The sequence below is a fragment of the Chaetura pelagica genome, unplaced genomic scaffold, assembly GCF_000747805.2.
Source record: "Chaetura pelagica isolate M959 unplaced genomic scaffold, ChaPel_1.0 scaffold76, whole genome shotgun sequence".
Classification (NCBI taxonomy): domain Eukaryota; kingdom Metazoa; phylum Chordata; class Aves; order Apodiformes; family Apodidae; genus Chaetura; species Chaetura pelagica.
In genome coordinates this window covers 12,798,083-12,809,126 of record NW_009970723.1, presented here as the reverse complement: position 1 = coordinate 12,809,126, position 11,044 = coordinate 12,798,083, and the positions used below count along the sequence as shown (strand labels likewise).

Genomic DNA, 11,044 nt, shown 5'->3' with positions numbered 1-11,044 from the left:
CGCCACGACGAGGAGCGGCGGGCGCCTCCGCCTCCTCGCCGCCCGTGGAACCGGGACGCTTGGGACGGGGCTTCTTCAGTCCCAGGCAGGCTCACGGCCACCTGTTCATCTCTGTGAACTTACCCGCAGTCTGGGGGTTTAGCGATGTCTTGTGAAAGCTCATGGCTGCTGCTAAGCCTTCTGTTAACTTTCAGGCATTGTCTCTCAGCTTCACTTTACGAAGAAGCATGAAAACTAAGAATCAAGGCAATCTCTTAGATTTTCTCACAGTCGTGGATATTAAGATGTTTTACCACTGCAACTGTAAAACAAGACCAGCTGTGACACTGTTTTTGCTGTTCTGCTTTTGATCCTTCCCAATTTCAGACTTCCCTGCCATCCTGGAGGTCACTGTCCTTGCTGTGCTAGCTCAGCCATGTCCCCTTGTCCTCCTTTGAGTGTGAGCCAACGCTGATACCTGACTCAGCCTTTGACTCAACCACCTCTCTTCGGTCTTCCAGCAGAACTTACTAAGTATACAAATGTTTCTTTCTTTTTGAAAGTGGTGTTTTGATTTGTGGTGTTTGTTGACACACTTCTTGGAAATTTAAGGCTTGCAGAAATAAAACCAGTTAGAATATGATCCAGTATATTAACAGGGGAAAAGAAGTATCTCAGGGTTTGAATCTCATCATTAAGATATGCTTTATGATGTGCATTCAGCATGTACTGAGACTAGAACAGCCATATAATTATATTTACTACCTGTGTCATAGACCTTAAGAATGCAGAACTGTAAGCTAATGCACTTATATTCTAATCAGAGCATGATGCAATTATATGCTGCATCTAGCTGCAAATGAAAACACTGTTTAATAAAAAATGCTTTTGTTGAACCAAATCTATTGTGTACATGCAGAACAGAGGAACAAAGTGCTGAGCTATCTCAACTCCTATTCAATTGTTGCAGCTGCTCAATTAAATCAGAGTTTAATGTCAGCATTTTGGAGTGCTGATTTTTGAGGGTTACTTCATGTAAACGGTACACTCAAATCAACCTTTCTACTACTTAAATCAGATCCCCCTCAGGAGATAATGATGCTCAAGACTTTTTTTTTTCAAATAAAACCTTTTCACTGAAGCCAAACAAGAAGTTTTCAGCAGAAGTAGCCCTCTCTCCCTCCCTCCCCCTTGAAGCCTGCCAGCAGAAATGGATGTGTAATCTGTCTGTTTCAGGACTAATGAATAAATCAGGAACTGCAGAGTCACTGCATGGTCTAACTACCACTAGATGTTTAGTATATAAACTGTTCTGCCTACCAGCTTTGTCTTGCCCTAAACACAGTAATTAGTTTTCATTTCATTACAGTGTTTCTGCTGTGGAGATGTTCTAGTTGGCCTTTTGCCCTGTTGGTTCTATTTTAGGCAAAAATTTACCAATGTCTTTGCACCAGGCATAAGTTTATAGCTGTGATGCTCAGCACTTTTGAAACTTCAAGCTGGCTTGCTCACCAGTATTTTAGACACAGATGCACCTCTGTTACTGTACTGATTGCACGTATTTCCTCTGTGGTTTGAAAGAGATCTTTTTTTTTCTTCTAAGCCCATTGTGCAGCATTTATCACTCTTATTGCAGTGATAGAGGCTACAGATTCAGATGCAGCCAAAGTTTTAATAAAGTATTCAAGGAAAATGTTTTGATAAGTATGAATTTGTTATATTTTATCTGCTTTTATCTGCTTTGTTCACAACCAGTCTTACTGAACTATAAAATAATCACTTATTACTGCAATGCAATTTTCATAATATTTAAAAGTATTGCCCATACTCAAAAGCATCTATTTAGCAATGTTTTTATTTAGGAAGAACAAATTCTTTAACTGAGCTGTCTTAACTAATGAAAGAAGATTTAGGCATCTGTGCTCATAAAAGGTAATGGAACTCTTTTTAAGATGTGTGACACTCACTGACTACTAATAAAATTTTAAGGCATTGAGGTAATAGAATTATTACATTATTATTACATTGTGGAGAAAATAGTCAGAGCTATACTACTTCAGTAAGAATCTCCAACACAAATATCTATGAGTACTATTATGAGCTTTAAGATGCTGTTTCTACTTAGTTGTGCCACACCTATGATAAGAAGGTTTTAATTCTGTGTTGTTTATGAGTCTCATATACTGGGACTTAAGATTCTAGCCCACATTTTTTGTCTGAAAAACTTTACAGCATTCTTCCAACTTTTTAATTGGTAAGAGCAACATAAACACTACATAACCAATGTGTGTCACTTTTGCCATAAAAATAAAACACATATAAACATGTTCAACAATATTTATAATTTTTTTACTTAGATTGATCCTGAACAACTTTACAGAAGTAAAGCTGACCATACTGCCTTTATGTCCTCAATGTCTAGAAACAACAGGATGTTTGTTAGGGAAGGTTAATAAGTTTGCATTTGTTCTCTGAATGTACAAAAATAATCTCTCCTAGGGTTATTTTCTGACCTGTGGTATCAGTGCATAAAGTGTATCTCTGTAACTCTACAATGACTTAAAACTGGCCGTCAAAAAATTAGGAGCTGGTCCTACTTGCTCTTAATGGCTTGTGCCTATTCCCATGCTACCAGCGTGAGCACCAGCATTCACCAGCATTCCATTGGGAGGTGAATAAACTGTGCAGTAAAGCTGATCCATTTAAAAGTATCTTTTAGTTTAGCCAAAACTAACTAAGCGTATTTATTTTTGCGGGGTTAATATTATCCCCAGTTAGATCAACCGATCTGGTTGTGTGTAAACACCTTTGGAGGCACAAGTTGCAAAGCAACCGGAGAGAGAAGTGGCTATAAGAGAGGGAGGGGAGGAAGTTGCTGGCCAGCCTCTTTGTCCTCAGTGCCAGTGTATGTTAGCTCAAAGTGTTACTGAAACTGTGGCACCAGTGGAGACGCCTTTGTACCAGTATTAATCACAGAAAAGATCTTCAGTAGCTACAGAAAAGTCTGTCAGAATATGTCTGTATTTATGATGCAATACGTAATAACACATTGTGCTAATGTGTTGCTGTAATACAAACACAACCCAGACTTGTAACTAAATTCCAGAGTCCCAAACCAGAGCAAGCAGAGAGCTGCCTAAGCTGCATCCTAAAAACTGGTGGTGTAGGAAAGAAAGGGGTGGGATCTGTTTTGATAAAACTGAAAAGGATGCAATGAAGAATATTTCCCAGCTCTGAACATAGAATTATATATAAAAGTATTTCAAAGGAGAAAAAAAATTAAAATCACAGGAAGTAATAGTGACCTATAATTTGTCTGGGGACAGATCTGTTTCTTGTGAAAATAACTTCAAATTGCAGCAACTAATTCCAGGCAAAATGGCAGCAGATGCTCTGCAAGCTTCTTAGGTCTTCACCACTTCACATGCCTGGTGCACAGAATATGGACCTCTTACTATTTATGCTGCCAAATTTCCAGTTCTACCAAGCTGCAAGCAAAAGTACACTAGACACTAACACAACCGAGGTCTGCACGTGCTTTTTGAGGTGAAAATCTTAACTTCAGTCATTTGGAAATCACAGAATCTTAGGGGTTGGAAGGGACCTCAAAAGATCATCTAGCCCAACCCCCCTGCCAGAGCAGGGTCACCTAGAGCACATCACACAGGAACACGTCCAGGCGGGTTTTGAATGTCTCCAGTGAAGGAGACTCCACAGCCTCACTGGGCAGCCTGTCCCAGTGCTCTGTCACTCTCACAGGGAAGAAATATTTTCTGATGTTTACGTGGAAACCTCCTATGCTCCAGTTTGCACCCATTGCCCCTTGTCCTGTCACTGGATATCACTGAGAAAAGCCTAACTCCATCTCCCTGACACTCACCCCTTACATATTTGTGAACACTGATGAGGTCACCCCTCAGTCTCCTCTTCTCCAAGCTAAGGAGACCCAGCTCCCTCAGCCTTTCCTCATAAGGGAGATGTTCCACTCCCTTCATCATCTTTGTGGCTCTGAGCTGGACTCTTTCAAGCAGTTCCCTGTCCTTCTTGAACTGAGGGGCCCAGAACTGGACACAATATTCCAGATGCGTCCTCACCAAGGCAGAATAGAGGGGGAGGAGAACCTCTCCGGACCTACTAACCATCAGCCAGATTTACTGTTCATTTGCATATAAGCAACTTCTATGCAAATATGTGGTTTTGGCAGCTTGAGTCACATCCCTCACTTAAGTTTCCTTACTCATTCTGGGGGCACCAGTTCTCATTTGATGCTATGAGGATGCTCTTTACCTTTCTTAAGTATTCTAAATTACCATGTCTGGTCAAGACGCTAGCATTTATGTGATTGCAAAACCTATAATGAGTGGCTAAAACAGGGATTTGAATTAGAACATGCATAAAAGCCTAACCTCTCTCCTAATTTTTAATGGAATCTATTTTTATTAGTGTAAAATAATTCAGGAATTGTATTTTTCTAGTGAAAAAAACTAAACTCTTAAGACAGAGAAAAACAGACTGTAGTCTGTTGCCAGTGCTGTTCCAGTATAAAAGAAATACAGTGCAGAATGCACATGCAGTCCTTGAAGGAGGAACTAGAACTGAGGCATGCAGAACTCCCACATTCTCAGGCATATTTCCCTATTAACCCACTAATTTGCATGATGAAGTATGGAAGTACACAGTTCTAGAAGCAAAAATGGCTGCATAGATCTGTTTTTGTGATTAAGACAGTCCAAATGGTTCAAAAGGGCCATTCAGTGTCACTATAAATGTGGGAGAAGTTGCAAAGAGATAGCCAGTAGGTGACACTAGGTAAACTGGTGTGTTTAAAAGAAGATTTTTAGAGAGAACTTTGGGTGAGGTGTGTCTCTCCATACAGGTTTCACAATGCCATATCCTCTTTCCAGAATAGACACTCAACAAGAAGGAAGCTATCATCTGCATACTGGCCTCAGAAATGGTAAACCTGGAATTTCAGTCTTCAGCAGGTAGGGTTGTAACTCTGATGTTACTAACCAGTTCCCTGTAAGATTAGAATGAAATGGGGCCAATCTCCACCTCTGCCATTGATGCTGTTCAGTGTTCAGCAGAAAATGTCACATTGAAGGGTCAAGACAGAATAAATATGAGGAACAAGGCAGTCATTGGTTCTGGACTAGGATACTTCAGGTATAGGTTATGTTTTGTGTCTGATTATTCTTGAAAAAAAACACCAAAAAAGACAGGAGACCATTATAGCTTCGATTTTAGGGGAGTTGCTTTTTCAGTAGAAAATTCAAACTCTGATTTAATTAGTATTTAAAATGTGACTCAATAATTTTTTACTTTCCTTTTGTGAAAGCTGTATAAAATAAAAGTACCACAACTAGACATTAGTTTTCTCCAGGCTGAGAACATCTGGATAGCTGCCTTAGACCTGGGCACTTCAGCCTCCCTCTGTAGTGCATTTAAGCATCAAACCATGCAGTGAGTCCTATGCACTGCTACTTAGGTTTAATTTCATAATATTTAAGTACCTTAACATTCACTGTTTTTAGTTTTTGTCTTATAAAATCTAAAAAGGTTTAAAAGGACAAGTTATTCCTGTCAGATGCCACTGCCACATCTGACCTGTTTGTGCTTTGTCTGTTCTGATATAGGTTATAGTTATTTATAAAGAATATATTTTTGTCAGTTAGGTGTTGCCTTCTGGCAGGCAAGGGCGACCTGGTTCAGTAACGGCACGGCGACCAACCCCTGGTCGCTCGGGCCACATGCACACGTGTGTCGCTGGCCCGGGGGGGGGGGGGGGGGGGGCGTGGAGCCCTGTCTTTCCGTACAGCGCGAGATCTTCCGGCCGCCAGACCCTGGCTACAGTTAGGTTGCTATCTAACTTGATCCACGTCAGACTATTTCTACTTTGGACAACACAACAAGTCCTTTTCCCTTTTTATAGGAACCTCTAAGGAAAAAGCAATTTTTGCTTTTCTAGCCAGATTCCAAAAATCTTGATACCATAATTTAAATTAGATAGCAAAGGTAGAAACATGAAACAAATAAAACATGCAATCAAGTCTTGGACATTACTGAAACAGGAAAAAACAAATTAACTGATTCACATGTGTCCTGTACTGGTATACCCAGTATAGTTACAAAAACACATACTAAGCATATGAAACTCAGTAGGAGTGAGTGTAAAGTGAGTGAATGAATTTTACTTTGCAAAATATGCTTGACCTCATCCTGCAAAATAATCTGGTCAGATTTCAAAAGCATGCCACCATTTTTTTTTTGACACTTTTGGAAGCACCAAATTTCAGCTTTATTTTCAAAGAATCTGGTAAATAACCTTTCTCACCTGCAGTTACTCATCTTCTCTGAAAAATTGTATCACCTAGTCACCCTCCAACTCTCATGTATGCTGGAAGTATTTTTCAAAAACCAGCGACAGAATTAGCATTATTAAATGTATATACTAAAAATAAATATTTATTTTTCTTATTTTCTCAAATAATAGTATTTATGCTTAGATATTTAAATAGTCCATTATACAATAACATATCATATCAGCATTTTTCAGAATATCAATGATACCAACATGGAAGTTTTCAAATAAGGCCTAGAGGACAAATGCATATCATGCTGGGACCTTTTCATGTTTATGGCAGAACTTCAGTTTCAACTGCAATTACACAGCACTATATATAAACTACCTTATCAAATAAATATGAAATGACCTCCAGATCTTCAGCTCATGCTTATTTGGTCAACAGTGGCTTATCAGAAACAGAACATACTGTTCAGGGAATTAATTTGGACCCCAAGGGATATGCATGCATGTGCATGAATATACAGACACCCATGCAGTTTAAGGATGCTCACTGTGTGTAACACCAGCTGAACAAAGTTAATTACTAGTGTACACAGATGTCTCCCTGTCTTCATGTCATCCTCGTATTGACATTTTGTTCTTTGATCATGTGTTTTGAAACTGAATGTGGAAAACACTGACAATATAATTGATGACTCTGTAGTATTTACTAGCTAATCCCATCCTCCACAGAGGAATAAATTATACAGATTATAAAACACTGCTTACAAAAAGTAATCAGAAAATGTATTATTCATCAGGTATTTGAATCTTAGGCAGTCTTGTCTTAATCTTTTTTTTTTTTTTTTTTTTTCATTTTTGCAGTATAACTGCAACTATTTTTTTCTTAACAGTCATTAAATGCTTATCATGTTGTTAACATACTGTATCTCTGAATGAAGGCTGCTGATACATACTCAGAAACAACAGAACCAGATTCCAGTTCACAATAGACCCTTTTACATTGCCAGATTGGTTCATTATAACATAAAATGTCCCTCTGCTAGGACACCTAGAGTTGTTAAATTTAAATTGTGCCATACGCCATATAGCAACTGAGATTTCAAATGAAAGCATTGATTCAGATCATGAACACAAAAAATGTCTGCTTTGTGATCAACATCTTGCCACCTTATAACCAGCTGTATTCCTCGTATTTCTAGCAAGATCCACATACTTTAGAAAACCACGGGGGAAGCCTTGTGAGAGGAAAAGCTCTTACTAATAATCACTGAAGTGACTCTATGTAATGAATAGGTTCTGACTGAAGACATAATTGACTGCTTGTCACATGCTCCCATTATATTCATTTGGCACCAGTTTCCAATTCAGAAAACATCATGGCTTTTAGTTATAGGTTCTGAGTTCTAGATGCAACACTTAGACATGAAGAAATACAGGGATCCTTTTATTAGATCTGAACAAAATGATTCTGTTCAGACACACGGAAGAAGCAGATTTAAGGATAACTAATAACCACATAATGCCAGTTCCAAACAGGAATGCCATCTGAAGTGCAGTGATATTTTTTAGATAAATCAGCTAAAAATATCATCAGAATTTATCAGGAACCAGAATAAGGCTAATGGCAACAGAATATCATTCTGGTTGCAATTTAATTCTTGTAATAAGAGTTCCTGATTTTCTCTTTTACTTGCTCTGCTTAGGCAGTGCATTTGAGGATTAAGGATTAGCTGAAAAAGGGTGAATTTGATTCCATTTTTTGCTACCTGCTTTTGTGGTCTTTTCCTTAGAGCAAAGCGTAAAAGTATTTTGTACATACCTTTTCCTGAGCCATCGACATCTGTGCAGGACATTCCTGAAATTTTATTTTGAATGAAAACCAAGAAGGAGTGAAGGAGTATGTTGATTTTATTAGGAGGAAGTTCTGCTTTTTCTTTCTTGTTAAATCATGCTTCTTTAGGAAGATCTGGTGTCTCTCTCCTATCCTGCCCAACTGACACCACATCACAAGCATATGCCTGATTCATTTGCTCCCATAATATCATGTAGAAAACCTGTGGATAGTTACTCACTCTGTCCTTTTGGGGAAAATTACTACAGTTTATCCTGAAAAATCAAATACATTGCTTTTAGTTAGCTAAATTATTTGAAGGCTACCCATTGCTGTATTATCTCTCAATTAAGAAACTCTATCCTATACATCTTATTTTTTTCCCCTAAGATTGAGCAGCTTTACTCTTGCCTCTCTCTCACATTTTTAGTATCCTGTCTCTGACTACCACCACGGTTTTCCAAGAACTGATTTGGACTATGTTGTCTTGCATTCAGCTGCAATGCTGTATACACCTTTAAAAAACCTATGCACATACACATCCTTATGGATCCTATCTAACTCTGATTAATTTCCTTTTATTTGTTTAGATGGGCTCTTCTGTAGGCTTCACTCAGAATGCCTAACAGTGTATCTCACTGTCTGCCTCGTATTTCATCCGAGGAGGAAATATACTTAGTGACCTTAGAGGTCTTTTCCAACCATGACAGTTTTGTGATTCTGTGATTGTGTACATATATTCTGTACAAACTCCCAAAGAAACACTCCTGTTTTGCTAGGTGATTAATGGTTATCTGTCAAACTTTTTTACTTCAGTGCCTCAGGATCAAGACTGGGCATCGGTAAGTGATTTGTCTGACAGTGGTGAAGTGTGAAGCACCAGTAGTGTGCTTCTTGTCAAGGAAACAGGTAGCTGTGTTTTGCAGAAGTCAAAAGCTTATTTCTCCAAACCACAGGTCCTAATGTTGATAAATTATAGCGGTTCCAGGTTGGAAATATATAGAACATACTGGTTTAGCCATGAACTTTAGTAAGGCCCAACACACCCCCTGAATGGAAAGGTGATGCTGAGAATAGAAGTGATAAAAAATAGTGTCTAGCCTTGATCTGTTTTCTTATTGAATAAAAAAGGAAAAATCCAGATATCTGAACAACAACGGAACTTGCCTGTCATGTTCCTGCTAATCTGATGTTGAAGTTATGCACTGGGTATGGCTGATAGCTCAAGGTTACAGAAGAAAGGTGTGCTTTCTTGTAGCACAGTATGCTAACTGTGGTGTAGTGCAACAGTCTCATTTCTGTTACATAAGTCTGAATTATTAGTCCAGCTAATCAGATGGGCTGAGTGCATGATGCCCTGAAGCAGATATAAGATGGTGATGAGTGCTGAGATGCTGATGCTGTTGCAGGAAACCAGGGCCATAAAAGTAAGTCTCATTGTGCATAAAATGTAATTGCTTAATTTTTATTAGTAACCCACCATAATACTGGTTGATTAGAAAGACTCAGTTCTTCTAACTATGGAGTATTAAATATGCTATTGTCTTTCTCATCTGTCTCTTCATGCACCAAAATTACAGCTGTTCATTTTAAGTTCTGTAGTGCTGACAGACCCTCTATGGCTGTAATTAAATATCATCTTTATTAGGAGCCTGAAAGCAATTCTGAACAAAAAAAACCAACCACTTTAATATTTTAGACTTGTTTTAGATCCCCAGTAATTCTCCTCTTTTTTTTTTTGTACAGGAAGCTTTGATGGGCTCTGTGGTAGTAAAGGCCTCTGGTGTAACTCAGTACTTCATAAAAAAATTAAATAGTAATAATAGCGTTAGAATACATTTTTATAAGTAAAATAGCAAAACATCAGCAAAATTTTAGTCTTGGTTTGTATATCTACAGTTTTTCTTTGAATGAGTCAATAAGTATGTGGAAAAGAATAATCCATTTATAGCAGTTTACTTATATTTTCAGAAAGCTTTTAGCCAAGTCCCTCACCAAAGATGTGAAGCTGTTGTAGGATGAAAGTACTCATTGTTTAATATCCTTTAAAGTACAGTAAGCAAAGGTCAGATTTCACAACAGAGGAAGACAGATTATCAGTGCAGCCTGAAAGAGATCCATGCTTTCCAACTTACTGGATTATTAGACTAAGAGAAGAAAACAAGAAGGTTGCTGATGATAAAGAATTATGTGGGAAAGTAAAAGCTACTGAAAAAGGTTAAAAAATATTGAATAATACAGATCATAAACAAAATGGCAGGTGAAATTCCATGCTGGTAAATGTAAAGACAAGTTTTCTCTGAGTGCGTAACTATGTTTATACATAGTGATCAGATTTGAATGAGCAATTATCATGCAGTAAAGAAACGTATGAAAATCTCAGTCAAAAAAATCTGAAAGGCAAAATAAATATTAATTATTAGAAATACAGTTACACAACTCTTTAGATTCTTCTCATGAATATAGATTGTACTGCTGGTCACTCTGTCTCAAAAAAAGGTTGCAATGCACCCAGAAAATGTACTAAGAGCAACAAAGGTGTCAAACAGATTCTCTCTGTGAAGAAAATAATACAAAATAGGTAAGTAGAAAATAGATCAGAGAAAAACTATTTACTATTTCTCATAATAAGAGAAGTGGGGTACCTAATTAAATTGCTAAGCAGAAGATGTAAAGAAAAGGAAACATTTTGTTACACAACATAACTGAATCACAGAATTCATTACCACAGGAGGCTGTGTATGCCAAAACTCTGAATGGCTCAGAAAGTAACTAGAAAAATTCATAGGAAGTCAAATAACCCATTAAGCACAAGAATGCCAATATAAAGGCTGGTTTCTGGAAGTCCTTATGCCACAGACTGCCGAAAGCTCCAAAGGAAATACCAGCAAAGTGCCTTTCCATACCTGTATTCTGTATTCTTT

At 37.9% G+C, this 11,044-nt stretch overlaps 1 protein-coding gene across 1 annotated transcript in view; it reads right to left on the bottom strand.

Annotated features, from left to right (window-relative positions):
* Positions 1-11,044, bottom strand: part of OXR1 (oxidation resistance 1) — a 137,658-nt gene that overhangs the window by 76,407 nt on the left and 50,207 nt on the right. The window lies entirely within an intron of this gene.